Raw genomic sequence first — 16302 nt, forward strand, 5'->3', positions numbered from 1 at the left:
TTCATAGTTTCATAATAAATTCATCATTATTTTTCAAATGGTGTATATATAAATAGTTTGCTTTCTGCTTCCCTTTTTAAGTCATGTTTCTCTTAAAGTTCCACTTAAGAGTTCTTTCTCTTGCTCTGAGAAAGTTTTTCCTTGCCACTTTCGCCTCTGGCTCTCTAGGGGATTTCTATACAGCTGCTTTGCACGTTTGACAGACAGACAGACAGACAGACAGACAGACAGACATACCTACTTTATTGATACTTTATTGATCGTAAAGAAAATTTAGCAGCCAGTAGCAATTGCACAATACAGCACAGTAATACAATACAATAATTACAATAAATAGAGTAAATGTAAAAATAGGCATTTAAAACCAAACAGAGATATTACACTATAGTTCTAAAGCATTACCCCAATTAGCAGATACAATGCACATCACAAAAAGTCTTATGCCAATAAATGCAATTTTCAACCGGTTTGGTCTCGTTGGGAATAAGCTTTACACCAAGATAGTTTACACCAAGAAGTTATTTCAGTGAAAGATAGAAAAATGTGTTTTTTGTGTTAAATAGGCTTTTAAAATAATATTTATTTATGTATTCAGCATTCCAAAAAAGTGTTGTTATTGATCATATGTTGCTGTCGATTCTGTGCGCTCCACCCACTGTATGGATTTGACCAGTTCAACCAGCACATTGTATAGTTGCTTATGTATTTATTGTAATATCAGTATTATTAACACTTACTGGACAAATTTTAGGTTTCCATCTTATTTTCTCACATGCCTAATGCAACTAACTGCTATTTCTGTCATTTAGTGTGACATTATGTCCATGTCCTATGGTGTGACAGCCATTAAAATTGTGTTTAAAAAGGTCCCACAAACCTTTGAAAAATGATTAATCTTGCAGAGGCTCTGCCAATATTTTCCATCGAACACTGTGCTTCTTTTCTTCAGAAAGAAAAATAAAAAACTAAACAATTGATACTAATACTTTCATGTGAATTTCAGGCCTGCATGTTTTGACAGTGACACAGAACCAGCCAGCCAGTGTGAAACTGTAATTAAGCTATACTTTAATTGCTCAGGTCACACCCCAAACAGAGAAGTTATGTCTTGTTCTCCATAAGTGGAGTTCATTTTTGACTGACTTTATACTGTTTCTCATTGGATTATGCATGTTGCATGGTGCAAACATGTGTTTTCATGAGCACATACTGAACTTGCGAGTGACAGGTTTAGAAATGTGCAAGTATGCTGTCTTCAGTAGTGTGTGAGTTACTTTGTTTCAGGCGATAAGGATTCTACAGGTCTGAGCTTTACTCTGCCCTACAAGTATGCTGCTCATGCTGCTTTAGCTACGAGCTCACAGCTCAAAAAAGCTCCCATTGGCAATACATATTCTCTGAAGCATGTGCACACAAAAATTTACTTACAAAATTCTGGCAGCCCGAAGGAATGCATAACAGCATTCACTCCCAGCAGAGAAGTGTTCTTTTTTTATCAGTAACGACTGCCTTATCAAGACTGAAGGGCCATAGTGTTTCCTACAGATATGCTTTAATTGGACGCACTCCAATGTATACTGATGGCCACCCAAAGGTAATTCATCCTATTTTAACAATATTCAATTTCTGTTTTGGCTCGTTTAATCTAATATGCTCTTAAAGTACAGCAGATTACTGTAAAGAACGATGCAGCATTCTGGGGGATACAGATCAGGCTTTTAATCTCCGAAATGGATCCAAACTCCCTCATTAATATTAGTTCTATATAGGGAGAGACTGTTTAGTTAACTATGCTGTGAGGTGCTGTGAGGATAGTCAACAAGAGCCTTGCTGATATCAGGATGTTGGATGATCACCACCCCACCTTATCCCCAACTTCCATCTCATCCCAAGTATTGGATATAGCACCACCATCATTTATGAGAACACAGTTCCACTGCTCCACAGCTCAATACTGGGGTGCTTTATTCCCCTCTAGCCCACACCTGGTATTGGGCATGGTCGTATTCTACTGGCAGTACCTCTCTACAGGGAATCGACAAGCTGTGTGTCATCTTTGTCAGCAATGGGTTCAGCTTACAATAGCTGAATGCATTCATTAGAAGGGGTGTCCACAAACATTTGTATTAATAGTGTAGCTCATAAATGTGCCTCCTTCCCCGTCCCGGATTTATAACTGTTAATAGATGCTCATATAGATGCTCATATGTCTCATGCTCATAAGTGTTTTGTCTAAGTTGTACAAACATCTGTGATCTGATGAGTCACATGTATGTAGATCTGAAATGGGACTGTGCTAAAACATTTTTATATTTATCTTGGCTTTCAGTGACTGGTAAAACCCCTTGATAAGTGGTGATGAGTACTGCACTGAGTACTCAGAGTTAGGTCTTTCCATAAAAGCTCCATTGGGACTGGACTTTGATTTGGCCATTCCAAAGTGTTGCATTTCTCCTACAAAAAGTTCTGGGTTTGGTACTTGTGTACTTAAGCACTTAAGCTTATGCTTCAGTTCACAGACATATACTCAAACATTATCCATTCCTCTGTTTGCAGATCATCAGTCTCACATTGGAGGCCAAACTCCTTAGAAATAGTTTCATAACAGTTTCCAGCCTGGTGAGCTTTGATAACTATTTTTTTTGAGGTTCTCATGAATCTCCTTTGTTCGGGGCATGGCACATTTCCATAAACCTGCGGTGAAAGAAAACATGGAGTTACATGGAGACCCAGACTTCACCCTCTTGACTTGAATTACTTTACCTTGAAACTCTTGATAGAAGTGAAGTAGGACTATGTAAATGGGTCAGTGACATACGTTTACTTTTATTTTTTTCAAAATCTATTATTTTTCTATACAACGTATTCTATACAGTTTGTATGCTTTCTATACAAAATTTAACTGTTTAACTAATTGAATGTTAAATTAAATGATTTCATTAAATGTCTGTACACTGAAGCTTAACCTTAAGTGGGTTGGCAGCAAGACAGCATCCTTAAGCACACAAGTACCAAACCTAGAAAGAATTGTAGGAAAAGCTGTTGATGTTAATTTTAGTTTTAGTTTATTTTAATGAAAATATATTCAACTAATTCTAAAACTAGAGTTGGCACCATTTCTGGTTTTCTCAAATATCATGTGGGAAAAAAAACACAAAAAAACTTTTATTCTGACATGCTTTTAAGAAATTGTGGGCAGGGTTTTGCATCATAAAGACCACCCCGAATGACCTACACTGCACAATGCTGAGATTTGTAGGCCTTTTGCAAATGTTGAAAAAAAAATCATCAACAAAAAGTCAAGTGAATGGTTAGTCTGATTCAGTTTAGCCAGTCAAGTTTCACAGGCAATTATTTACAGTATGACTTTGGACGCCAGGGCTACACACACATGTCCCAAAGCCTGGACTGCAGCAGAGGTATGGTGCATTTCTCGGTCACTATGCCATAAAAGGCTGTGCCAAAGAGAAGGACCTTTTCGATACAGGCCAGAAATGCAGCCTACGATGATTTGGAGGACGCAATTAATGTATCCTTCTTGGTCCTTGGCTCCCACAGTTCACTGCTCACATACAATGTAAAGAGGGAAATAAACAGCACCACGGAAATCAGAAATGCATGTTTGTTTAAACATGTATGTTTCTCGAATTAGAATTAGTTTCTGTAATAAAATGTAGAAGTACACAAGATTCCTACCACAATGTCACCATGCAGCCTGGTTAGACTGTTCCAACTGTGTGACCAGCAGGCTTCTAAGAAGGTGTTTTTCATAGGACAGCCCTACCTTGACCACAGCCTTGGCTTTGGAACGCAGCTACAGTGTGTCTTTTTCTCTGTGGCCATTTTCTGCCACCCAAATCTTCACTTCAGCTCACAAGACATAACATAAGAAACCTAGAAAGTTTCATATTCACTCATTCGATGCCATCTTTGAATACCTGGTAGTAAACAACAAGCTAAAGCACTGGCCCAACCTGAACTGTTATACAAAGGAAAGTCCATCTCAGTGTTATTGGCTAGTGATATTACAATGACACCTGCACTCTCTCGTCCTTTGGTCAGAAGATGGCTCTAGCCAGCACTGTCGGCTGACCATGTGTTCAAAGGGTGTGTGTTTGTGTGTGTGTGACAAGACAGTGTGAAAGGGAGAGCGAATGGGTGAGGCTTTGGGTGTGTCTTGTTGCAGTCTGCTGGAGGGGCAAGGGAGAGAAAAAAAAAAAAGAGAGAGAGAGAGAGAGAGAGAGAGAGAGCAGGCAGTGGAAGAACTAATGAGTCAACCGCTCACCATGCCCTGCCTTTAGGCATGCTGAGACAGACAAGAAATGTTTTTTCCCTCTCTCTCTTTCTGTCTCTCTGCATTCCCCTCTGTCTCCCTCTCTCTCTCTCTCTCTCTCTCTCTCTCCCAGCCGTTTTTCACCTTACCCAGCTTAACCCGAGAACACACAAGCTCTTGCAGGGCCTGCAGTTCTTAAAGGAATACTCCTGTATTTTTATTGCTGCACCTGTGACATAGCCACAGTCACAAACTCTCTTACAAGAACTTGGGACATTATTGGGAAATTAACTTGGGAGGGCCTTCAGGTTCTTTGCCAGGTTGAACTGGTGGGGTTAAACTTTGCCTGGCATTTTTTTTAATAGTTTAACTGTTTAAAAAAGGGTTCTGTATCAGAAGTTTCACTATAGTTACATGCAAAGAACCCCTTTTCAGTACTACACTACCTTATACCTTATAACTCCTTCTATTTAGAGTTTACTTCAGACAATCATTTCCCTGTACTTATAAAACAATGTACTTACACTAGAACCCAACAGGAAGCTTGTTCTGCATTCAAACTGTCATTCAAGTCAACACGACTTCTGCTTTATGAAGTACTGGGTATTGAAAGTACATAAAGTGCAAGTGTGTCCTAACAAGGAATTTTGCACTTCGCGAAGGTAAAGGCAACCCACATCTCTTAGCTCAGCTGGAGGCCTACTGAGGGAGACCACAGTGAGCATGACCTGCATGTTAATTAGGCTTATAGCTTTAACTGAGTCACTGTAAATCAGTTCCCAAGACTTGACTTTTGGGCAGGAGAAGGAAGGGAAATAAAAAGAAAGACGAAGCAGACAAAGCAGCACTATATCACATAAACCAGTTTGTCAGGAAACGCCCTAATCGAGCGGTAAACACACACAAACACTCTCAGCGTCTTTCAGGCGTTCACAGCTCAGGGGTGACTCGGCGAGAGATTACAGGCTGAAAGAATGGAAGAATGGAACAAGAGGCAGGGTGGGAGGGTGTGACAGGTTTTTTTTATTTTTTTGGGCCCGCTGTGTGTGTGTGTATGTGTGGTGTGTCCAAGGGTGGGGCTTTAATAATTCTAAAACCAGACTGCACCCTGTTCCACCTGTGGTTGCATGTTAATCGCCAAGATTCCCACTCTGAGAGATAGAAACTACAGGGAAAGATGGGGTGAGAGTGGGGTACATATACGCCCGACAGTCCTTGGGGTACATATAGTCCCCACTGCGGGACTAATGAAGGATTATCTTATCGTGGGACACGGAAGGTAGAGATGGGAATCATGGTTCCTGCATGTAAATATGAATCACGACTGTTGTTGGTACATAAAACCGAGACGAATACAGGATAAGGGTTCTTTAGAGTTGGTTTTGATTCACCTTAATAGGTCTGTAGGTTGCATAACTGTGGTTATTTTAATCATATCGATTTTTACAGGTTATTGTCAGTGGTTTCCAAGCCTGCTTCTGGAGTCGCCCTGCCCTGCATTCTTTGGTGTACACACCCACTCCATCTAATCAGCTCATTTTCTAACCCTGCTTGAGTTGACATAGAGAAAACACGAACATGTGCAGAGCAAAGCTACTCCAGGACCAGAACTGGGAACCACTGGCCGAATGTAGCCACTGTGGTTTGGCATTCAGCTGTTTAGCTCTACGCACATTACTGCCACCTGCTGTTGTATCTCTCTATATAGTGAAACTACATAGTACTGACAGACAAAAAGAGAGGAAATAATGATATATAATGAAATATTGCTCCACATTGTGATGATATTATGTTTTTTATTTATTATTACTGGAATGTTACTGGAATGAATGCTCAAGTCTTGAAAACAAATTTGATACATGAATAGAGATGATTTCCGTTCAGGAAAATGTCATTTAATCCCTCTGTACTCTAATTTTGGGGAAGGGTTTTTTGTTTTATTATTTTTTGTTTTTTATTGTTTTACTCATTTGTGCATATTGACTTTATCAATTAAATGTCAATAAGTAAAAAAGGGCTCTATATAGTACTGAAAGGGGTTCTTTGGGCTATATAGAACCATTTACAAATGATTTTCTTCTAATATAAACAACCAAAAAACTGCTTAAGCATCCAAATAATTATTTGAGTTGCCATGATTTTATACAGCATCACTGCCTTTACAAAAAAAACCTTGAAAAATATAGATAGCTTGTAGCTTGTGAGTTTTCTTCATTTCAAAGAATGAGTAAATGACAATAAAGAGCTATCATCCATTTATTAGCCCAGTGTGTCCGACATTTCCATTTCTGACATGACTTTTCATGCCAGTGCATCACTATTATAAAGTAAGTGCTAAAATATGAATAGTAACCTATACACCTTTACTGAACCTTAATATTCAACACTACAAAATGTAATATCCTTTGTTTATATTTATTACTGAGAAAAACTGAGAAACTGAGAAAAAAGATCAAGTGTTTTGTTGTCCTTTTGTTGTCCTTTTCTTTCTCTCACTACAGCAAAACCATCACAGAAAAACCCTGACGGCTTTGGAATTTGTTAATAAACAATGCTTGCAAGTGGATCATATTTTTGAAAAAGTTTTTTTTTTTTTTTTTTCAGCAGCACTTCTGGAAATCTCTTCAAGCACACAAGCACAGCAAAACCTGGCCCTAAAACAATCGCTAGCCTGCCAGCCTAGCCGAGGTGCTAACCTCACTGGGTGAAATTCATCCATGAAGTAGTGTAACTTCCAAAACAGACCTAAAACAGTGCAAAGGTAAAGCACATGTTTAAACAGCAGTTTCCACAACTTGATCTAATGCAACATTTTATTTTTACATAGCTGGGGTGGAGCTGTTTTTGTACCTTTTTTTTATCCACATTTGAGTTCAGGCTGTTCTGTCACATTGTGATGAAGCAGTTAACTCAGGGCCGACCCAAAAAAAAGCAAAAAAAAAAGCGGAAGGCCTAAGGTGGGAGCTGACATTTAAAAAAAATCTTGTGTTTAGCCAAGAGATATCGTGCAATACACTGAAGCGCCAGGGCCTTTATCGGCCACCCAAGCGGCGCATATCTGCATTTGCCCAACAGTGGCAGCAGCCAACAGCAAAAATTGATTAACCTAGTATTGGTGTGCCAACTATGAAAATAAATGAATATAAAAATGGCTTTTCCTGTGAAATTTCCTTTTATTATTCAATGTTATTTTTAAAATATAGATTTTTTTATCATGATATCTTGACGCTCTTGGGGGCCCCCTGTAATTCGAGTATGCCTTGGGCTGTCTCTGAGTTGTGAGACTGTGTTGTTAGCTGAAGTTAACATTGTGATGTCAGTATTTTCATAAAACTGTGTGTTTGCTCTTCTGAGTTCTCAAAAACCTCCACCTTGCAGAGCGTTCCTAAAATCCTCTGGTCGCCTTAAAGCAGCATTATGAGAGAACTAGTATTTCTTGCTCCTGGGGTCTCGCTACAGTCAGGAGGTGGAAATATGGGTTATGTACCGTTATGCATTTCACGCCAAAGTTACATAGTGCAGTTAGGAGCATGTCGAGTCGGCAGTGGGAATAATCGAGTGCCTAGTCTCTATAAAACATGTCAGGAGCTTCCCAATTATTTTAAAGCAGCTATTTTAAGCTAGAAATGCCACATAGTGTTGCTTTAAATGCAGTTCTTGTGTGGACAGGAGGCCACAGAGAAAAGGCTATGTTTAAAAAAAGAAATATGACAGTGCACATTCGTGCAGAGTCTGGGTGTGCAGTGTGTTCAGTGCAGTTTTCCACAAGTTTGTGCTTGAGGAGGATTAGGTGCTGTACTGAAGCTGCAGAGTGTTTTTATGGGTCTCTCTGACCTCCGCAGCAACGCCCTCATTGCCACAGTGCTGCCTCACTTAACATTTTTGTGTCTTTCTTTTTGGCTCCTTTTCCAAAAAAAAGGAGCAATAAATCTCTCTCTTGCTCTCTTTCTCTGTCTCTGTTTCTTCCTTATCCTCCCACACTCTCTTTTCACTTCCACCTCTCTCTCGCTCACTCCTCCCTCTCACACTTTCTCTGATGTGTCTCTTTAATGACACATTCACCAGAAAACAACTCCAGCTCTCCATAGCAACAACTGGGAGTGAAACTTGAGCACCCAGATAAGAGGGAGGGCAACAAGGAGGGGGGAGGTCACATTTTTCTGAAGAGCACAGTAACAAGCATTGTAAAAAAAGGGAATTGTGAATCATCCAGTGGTGGATCTAACGTGGTTCCAATGGTTTGATTTCATCACATGAATGTAATGAATTTTTTACCACTAGACAAATGGTCAAATGCTGAAGGTGTAGAAGTGGTGGGCAGCTTTTTGCCTGCTTGGATCAATTATTCACAGAGTTTTAATAAAGTTGCAGCAGTGAAAAGATCTTCAGATATAATGAACAAAGATCGGAAATGGCCTGGCTATGGTCTTTCTATGCTTCGTAATGGATGTGAAAACAGGAAAGAAAAACTATAGAGGCCTCTCTGCTCGCCTAAAGCCAGGAAATTCATTCACTTACACTCTTAAACACAAGGGTTCCTCAGTACTGCCAATTCACAGACCCATCTAGCTAGCTCCCTGTAGCACTAGCTGTGCTCCTGACATTGCATCATGGCTTCGCAGCACAGCCGAAACGAATTTACCCACCCGGAGAGCACGGCCAATTGTGCTCTCTCTGACTCCTGCTGCTGCCAACAAAGCAGGATTTGAACTTGCGACCTACGTGCAACAGTGGTAGCACATTAGATCACTGAGCCACTCAGAGCACTTTGTCTGGTTAAATAGTTCTTCAAATTCAAGGGAAAATTCTTGTAAAGTATTCTTTTAAACAGTGTTCTATACAGCTATACTACTTATTTACTTACTACTACTATCACAACTACTATTACTACTACTATCACAACTACTATTACAACAACAACTACTACTACTATCACAACTACAACAACTACTACTACAACTACAACTACTATCACAACTACTACTACAACTACAACAACAACTACTACTACTACAACAACTGCTACTACTACTACTATCAGAACTACAACTACAACAACTACTACTTCTACTATCACAACTACTATTACTACTACTACAACAACTACTACAACTACTACTATCACAACTACTACTACTACAGCTACTGTCACTACTATTTTTTACTGCTGCTACTACGGCTACAAATTCTACTTACTATACTATTGCTACTTCTACTACTTCTATTAATACTACTACTACTGCTATTACTCATAATAATAATAATAATAATAACAACAATAATAATAAAATATAATAAGTATATTAAAAATATAAAAAATAAAAGAAGTTGTAGTAGTATTGCTAATACTACTACTCCTAAGACTGCTAATACTCCTACCACATGTGTAACCTCCTGGCCACTGTGTCTATTGTGCCATCTTTTTAAAAGAAACTGGCAATGTTGATAAGACATCTTCATGTCTAGTGAAGCTCTTATGGATGTTGCAATTAATATTAATGTTCTTCTTTTTCAAGCGCAACATCAAATAATAAAACAAGAAATAAATAAAAACAAGAAACAACAGTTAAGCAGTAACAAAAAATAATACTAATTCAACAATAGTAAAAGTTCAAACAAAGATACAAGAACAACAGACCAAAATCATATAGAATGTTCACTGGTGGTTGGTGTGGCGCAACAGATAACACCACTACCTGCCACTGAGCTACCACACCATGTGGGAGACTGGGGTTCGATTCCCGGTCTGGGTGACTATGCTGCGCTACACCAATAAGAGTCCTTGGGCAAGACTCCTAACACTACACTGACCCACCTCTGTAATACGAGTAACCTTGTAAGTCGCTCTGGATAAGAGCGTCTGCTAAATGCCATAAATGTAAATGTAATGTAAATGTAAAATCCAATAAAGCAATTGGAAGCTGTGGTTAGAGGAGGTTAGAGAAAAGGGTTTAAAATTGAAGTAAGATCAGATTAGGTGACACCAGCTAAAAGCAGATATTCCCAGTTGAGTGAAAACTCTTGGGACCTAAAGGGTGAGCCAGTCACTGGAATGAGTCATGAGGGTTATTTTTGTTATTTTCAGTGAGCATTGTTGTGATATACAGTGGCATATACCCAGTAAGTGCATTCAAAATAAAAAGCAGGCAGTTGTTAACCCTTGTGTATTCTTAACATTCTGCATACTCCTCTTGTGCATAGGGTCAAAATGACCCAAACACAATTTATGTACCATGGTGAAGCGGGAAAAATTACCATGATCATTAAGTCAACACCAGTGTTAAGTATGCTTTCACTAGGTGCTCTGTTCCTGGCGACTGGAGGTTTACACACAATTCATGAATACATAAAATGCAACATAGATATTGCAGTTTTTTTTATTTTTTTTTTTACCTCAAAAATGTATCATATTGTGGAGCAAAAAACACAGTACACATAGAACCATTAAATGTATGTGCCATTACACCCCTTAAACCTATTAAAAGACACATCTTTGTTTTAATCTTATGAATTTCTGCTGGGTGACAAAGATGGGTGAACGCTGCAAGCACCATTTTAAGGTGTTAAAGGGTGTAAAGAATTGGAACATGTTCTATGGATGTTTATATCTCTACATTTCTTTTATTTTTTTAACAGTTTTTAAGAGTTTCAGTTTGAACTTCAGGTTCCTCAAGTGGACTCTGGATCAACAGAGGACAAATAATATAATACAAATAATATAAAATACCGATCAAACACAAGTACTTTGTTTAAACTTGCCCCTGCCCAGAATAAAGGAGCAGTAATCTCCTAATTCCATACTAAAGAAAAGGGTCAAAAGGTGATGATTCTTTATAGGACCATAACAACTCGCATTACTTTGGATGCTTAAATTCCATTTGTGGGATACCTTTTGAAGGTAAGAAAATTCAAAAAGAGATGACCCTAATATCTCTGTAGGTTCTCCTAGACTACAATGAGACAATGAGAGTCTCCTGGGATAAAGACCTCACATGTGTTTCCTCCTGAGCTTCAAAAAGCCTCACGCTGTGCTCAGATTTGCCAAAATAATAACACCGGTTTACTAAAGTCAGGAGTCTTGATTTTCATTCAGGATGCTCTAAGTCACTGCTTTATTGGGCCATTTCATTCAGCTTAATAGTTGCACATCTAACAAACATATCCATTCACATAAGCCAGTGATTTTGCAGCATCCTTAATCCTTGATCTAATAAATCATCATCTCTCATTGGGCGCCCAGATAACCAAACTGCAGATCTCATATTTGGACACATGATGAGAAGAACCAGTTCACTGGAAAAACACAATTGTGTTTGGAACAGTCGACGGTAAAAGAGGAAGAGGATGACCGACAACAAATGGAAGGATGTGAACAGTGGAATCATGAATAAGCTATTAATAAATCTAAGGAAACAAATAGAGGACAGGATATTCTGGAGAAACACTGTTCATATATATTTTTCACAACACAAAATTATGTGCAAAAAAATAACGCAATATTTCTGTTGAAGAATAAAATGTCAAGGCAAAGGCAAAGATCACAAATAAGTCTCCTGATACATCAAAGATCACCATTTGAGTAATTTAAGGTTTTCTCTGGTTCAACCAAAGATATGATATATATATATATATATATATATATATATATATATATATATATAAATTGTAGAAAAAGAGAAGAAGAGGATCTCATCAATCTCCTTTATAGGTCTTTACTACACCCTCAGAATCGATCCATGCTTTATTTCTTTTGCTAGGACACAGAAAAGCTCATCTTAAAGAAAGACCCCTTTCTTTTAAGTCAGTTAAATAAATGCAGGTGTGATTTCCCTTTTTTGTGTGTGTGCTAAAGGTTGTCTAAGGCTGTGTGCGTTTCTTACAGACAGCAGAAACCAGTGTCGACAAACATACATTACACATGACTCTCTATTAGCGCCAGACAACTTTCGAGAAGGTGTGATTAGACAGTGCGTCACTAAAAGCATGAGTTAGTCAGAGAGAAAACTCTTCGGGTGCATATGATGTGATATTTATCATACACCTGTAGGGCTTACCTGTCTATCACCATCACATCTGTTCAAATTCTTTTACATACACCCTGCTCCATGACAGTATTTTGTCACACCCACGATTGAGCAAGGTTTCAGGGTGACCTCCGGTGACATGTCACTTGGCACTGGTAAACAACCAATGGTTCCTAAAATGTTCTTGGTCTTCTTAAAAAAACTAGTATGTAAGCTTTAGTATGTGGAGGCTCTCCATACTAGGTTGTTTAAGGAATCAAACGTCTGGAAGTTGAGGCTTCATATCTCAAAACTACACCATATCCACAACTGATTCAATTTCAACGTGACCAAAAGGGGATGGATTAAGGTGGCCAGTACTTCTGACTCAGAGTTTGACTTAGTGCCCAGAGTACTCATTCAAAACAATAGGGGAGGTTTTACTCAGAAATGTTCCCATAGAGAGAGGGAGGGAGGGAGGGAGGGAGAGAGAGAGAGAGAGAGAGAGAGAGAGAAAAGAAAGGCAGGCATTTATTGAGCCAACTCAGTCATGCAAGCACTCCTGGTGGTTACCTGAGCCCAAATAGAGGCCAGCCAGTGAGAGAGTACTGAGTAAGAGATAGTGTGTTGAGGTCACAGCTCTAGAATTACCACCACACCACACCACAGTGCCCAAGCCCTTCAACAGCAGCAGGGTATCAAACCCTCATTACACTTCTACATTTCATCATCGCATGGCTTATATAATAACACTGTCAGCATTGTGAGCAGGAAAGATGCACCAATATTTCATTTCTAGTTGTTTTTTTTTTTTTATGTAACATGAGAACTGATCATTTTGACCCTGTTGTGGGCGATACTGACACCAACCGACACTAAAATGCAGGGGTGCTGCCAAGGATTTTGGGTCCCATGGACAGATATTACACCGGGCCCCACAACTCCAACATTTATGGAAGAATACTCAATAACACATTTTTAGGCCCTTAGATAATTCGACCCCCCACCACAATTCATGGCACCCCTGCTAAAATCCATAAGTAAAGTACAGTTAATATAAGACAGGTTATGGCCAAGCACATTGACTAGGAGTATAGTTGTGTGTGTGTGTGATTTTATCCTGTAGGCTCCATTTGAATAAGTGTCCGGCACAATCTGCATAACAGGAAAAAGAGTCTTCTTTAATATGGCAAAGAACAATTTAGGCATTTACATGGTTCTTTGAGTTGTCTAGTGCCTTGTATAGTTGTATAGTATGTGTCAATGCATGCTCAAGCTAAACATAGTGCACTACTGTTGGACCAATAATAATAACAGTAAATAATGTATCCACACTTAAGGCCAACTGTTTATTTAATAAGGAGCTATTTAACATAGGGTTGTTAAACTGGGTTTAGATGTGCAGATAAGATACAGAGATAAGCAGTGCTATCTTACTTTTGCATGCTTTTTTTGTTAAAAGTTGAGCTACTGGTGCTTCCACTCTAGATGGCAGGTGTAGACTGAAAAGCAACAGTGCAATCAAGAAAAACCACCAAGCTGCATTGTGCAATACTCCACTCTCACTCTTCAAAACATGCTTGTTTGCCCGCAACCACACACATATACACACAGCCACACCTACGCGGTATCCAGGTAATTCAGGCCTGATAAGCTGTTGAATTCAACACAAGAGTACACATGAAACCTTGAGTGTTTTGGGTGGTGACAGGTGTGCCAGAAGCACAGCCCTGACACACCCAGGCCAGAGGGTCAAAGGTTTGGCATCAGAAATTACACACAATGCACTGTCCTGTGTTTAAGGAAGCAATGGCAAAGTGGTCATTATATAGTTTTTTTTATGACTACAATTAAACAGGTTCAAACATAACTGGTTTTGGGGTTTATACTGTACAATTTAATATCTGTGCAAGATAAAATCACTAACATTTGGTGAATAGTGCAGCTAAAATTGGTGTGGCCGTTTTTCTGTCGTCTTAGCAATGTCATATGCGAATGTTGACAGCAATCTGAGCTGATATTTCTCAGAAATCCCAAACTTGGGGAATGTGAGGCACCACAAGAGTACAAGAGACCATCACTGACTTTGCTGGATGAGCAAGGTGGCCTTCATCTTTCAGCATGTAGTCTAGCTAGTCTGCACGTCTTGTTGACTTGCGGACAGATTACCTTACGAGTAGCATTGATTACATATTCGTAGGCCTGTTACTAGAGCTATTTTTTTGTATGATATATAGTCCCAGAAATTGCGAAAAACAAAATTCTAGACCATTTTATGCCAATGATATAATCATAATAAAACAACATAATAATGCAATTACACCCTCGTAAAGAGAAATTATTATTTTTAAATATATAAATTGTAAATACATACACTATTTTTTTCCAAATATCTAAAATAAATAAATAAATAATAATAAAAAAAAAAACAATAATGAACAAAGCTGACATACTGGCTTGTCCTGAATCATGAACTCTCAGTGTGTATCTCATTAGTTTTACACATTTTACAGTAACATTGGCTGAGTTTGAGCCAAATAGGGTAAAAACTTTCTAGTGAGACACTCAGCTAAATCCAACATGGTGCTCCTGCAGCCGTGCGCAAGTCCAGGCGCGACACGCAAGGCAGTCTGGAACCTCACGTGGTGCTTGTTTTATAACGGACGCTACACACGTGCACCGAGAGACCACAGAGGCTTTTGTTTGTCTTGCATTGGAAATGTCCAGGCTTTACATACAGTGAGAAAGACAGCATTTATTGAGCAGCAGTGGAACTGTATTCCACACTGTATGGTTAAACTGTACATCTGCAGCCGTCGCAGGCCGCTCTGTGTGTGTGGTAGCACTCCACTCCTTACCAACACGACAAATGCAGCTGTCTGCTCACAGACCTGTCCTCACAATAACCTGTCCTCAGAAGCAGCGCGACGGGCTAATACAACAGCTCTGCTAAAATACAGTGAACACAAGCAAACACGATAGGCCATATTGAGGTAGGGGAAAAGGTCATAAATATTTGCTAAAAAATTACATATTTGGGAAAACACATATAAACCATAACTTGCAAATTGTAAATAACTCATTTATGTTTGTTTTCCCAAATATCTTTTAGACAGAAATTAAGAGTAATTATGTATTGTGTATGTAATGTGTAAAAGTGTGTTCCCTGTAGAGGATGACTATGTATTTTCACAACACATATGACAAATTTGCAAGGGTGCATACATTTCATGTACCATGTATTTTAAAAAGTAAAAACTAATAAATGTAATACAATCATTATGTGATTACATTACAATATGCTTTTCTAAACACAGAACTCTGACATAAGCAGTGCAGTGTAATGCAGTGCAGTTTGTGAACTGTTTTACAGGAACAATTGGGGTCACATTCACCAATCTTACTAAGACATTGGGTATTGTCAAAATCTTCTTGAAAATGGTGTAAGCATGTTTTAAGAAGAGGTTTGGTTGGCAGAAAACATATTTTAAAACGTATTTAATAATTTATTTATTTATAAATGTATTTATTTATTAGGGCTGCACAATATTATTGCATTAGTTAGTTTTTCTGACACAGCTCTATATTTAAAAAAAAACAAAACGTGATTCCAACATGTCATGACATTAGTGACGCACTCTGTGTATCCAAGATCAGAGTAAAATTATATGATATTGGGCAGATATAATCTGCTTCTGGTAAATGTAATTATAAATTGTTTATATTGGTAATATAAATAAATTAAAACAAAATGATTTTTTATTAATTATACATTTATTTAAAAATTCATTTTGTATACTGTGAAAAAAGTTGTCATATTGCTTTCCCATTCTAGCATATACCGGTACTGTACTTTAGTGTACTTTCTATCTTTATTCTTGTCTTCATGCATTCCTTTCCTTTTTAAATAAATAATTATGGTTTGTCATTTCATTCCCTGCACACACTGTTGTTTTTTTTTTTTTTTTTTTTAACACAGAAGTCAGATGTAATGTATTAATGTTACGTTCTTAGTAATAAAACTGT

This window comes from Salminus brasiliensis, chromosome 1 (genome assembly GCF_030463535.1).
Source record: "Salminus brasiliensis chromosome 1, fSalBra1.hap2, whole genome shotgun sequence".
Taxonomy (NCBI): domain Eukaryota; kingdom Metazoa; phylum Chordata; class Actinopteri; order Characiformes; family Bryconidae; genus Salminus; species Salminus brasiliensis.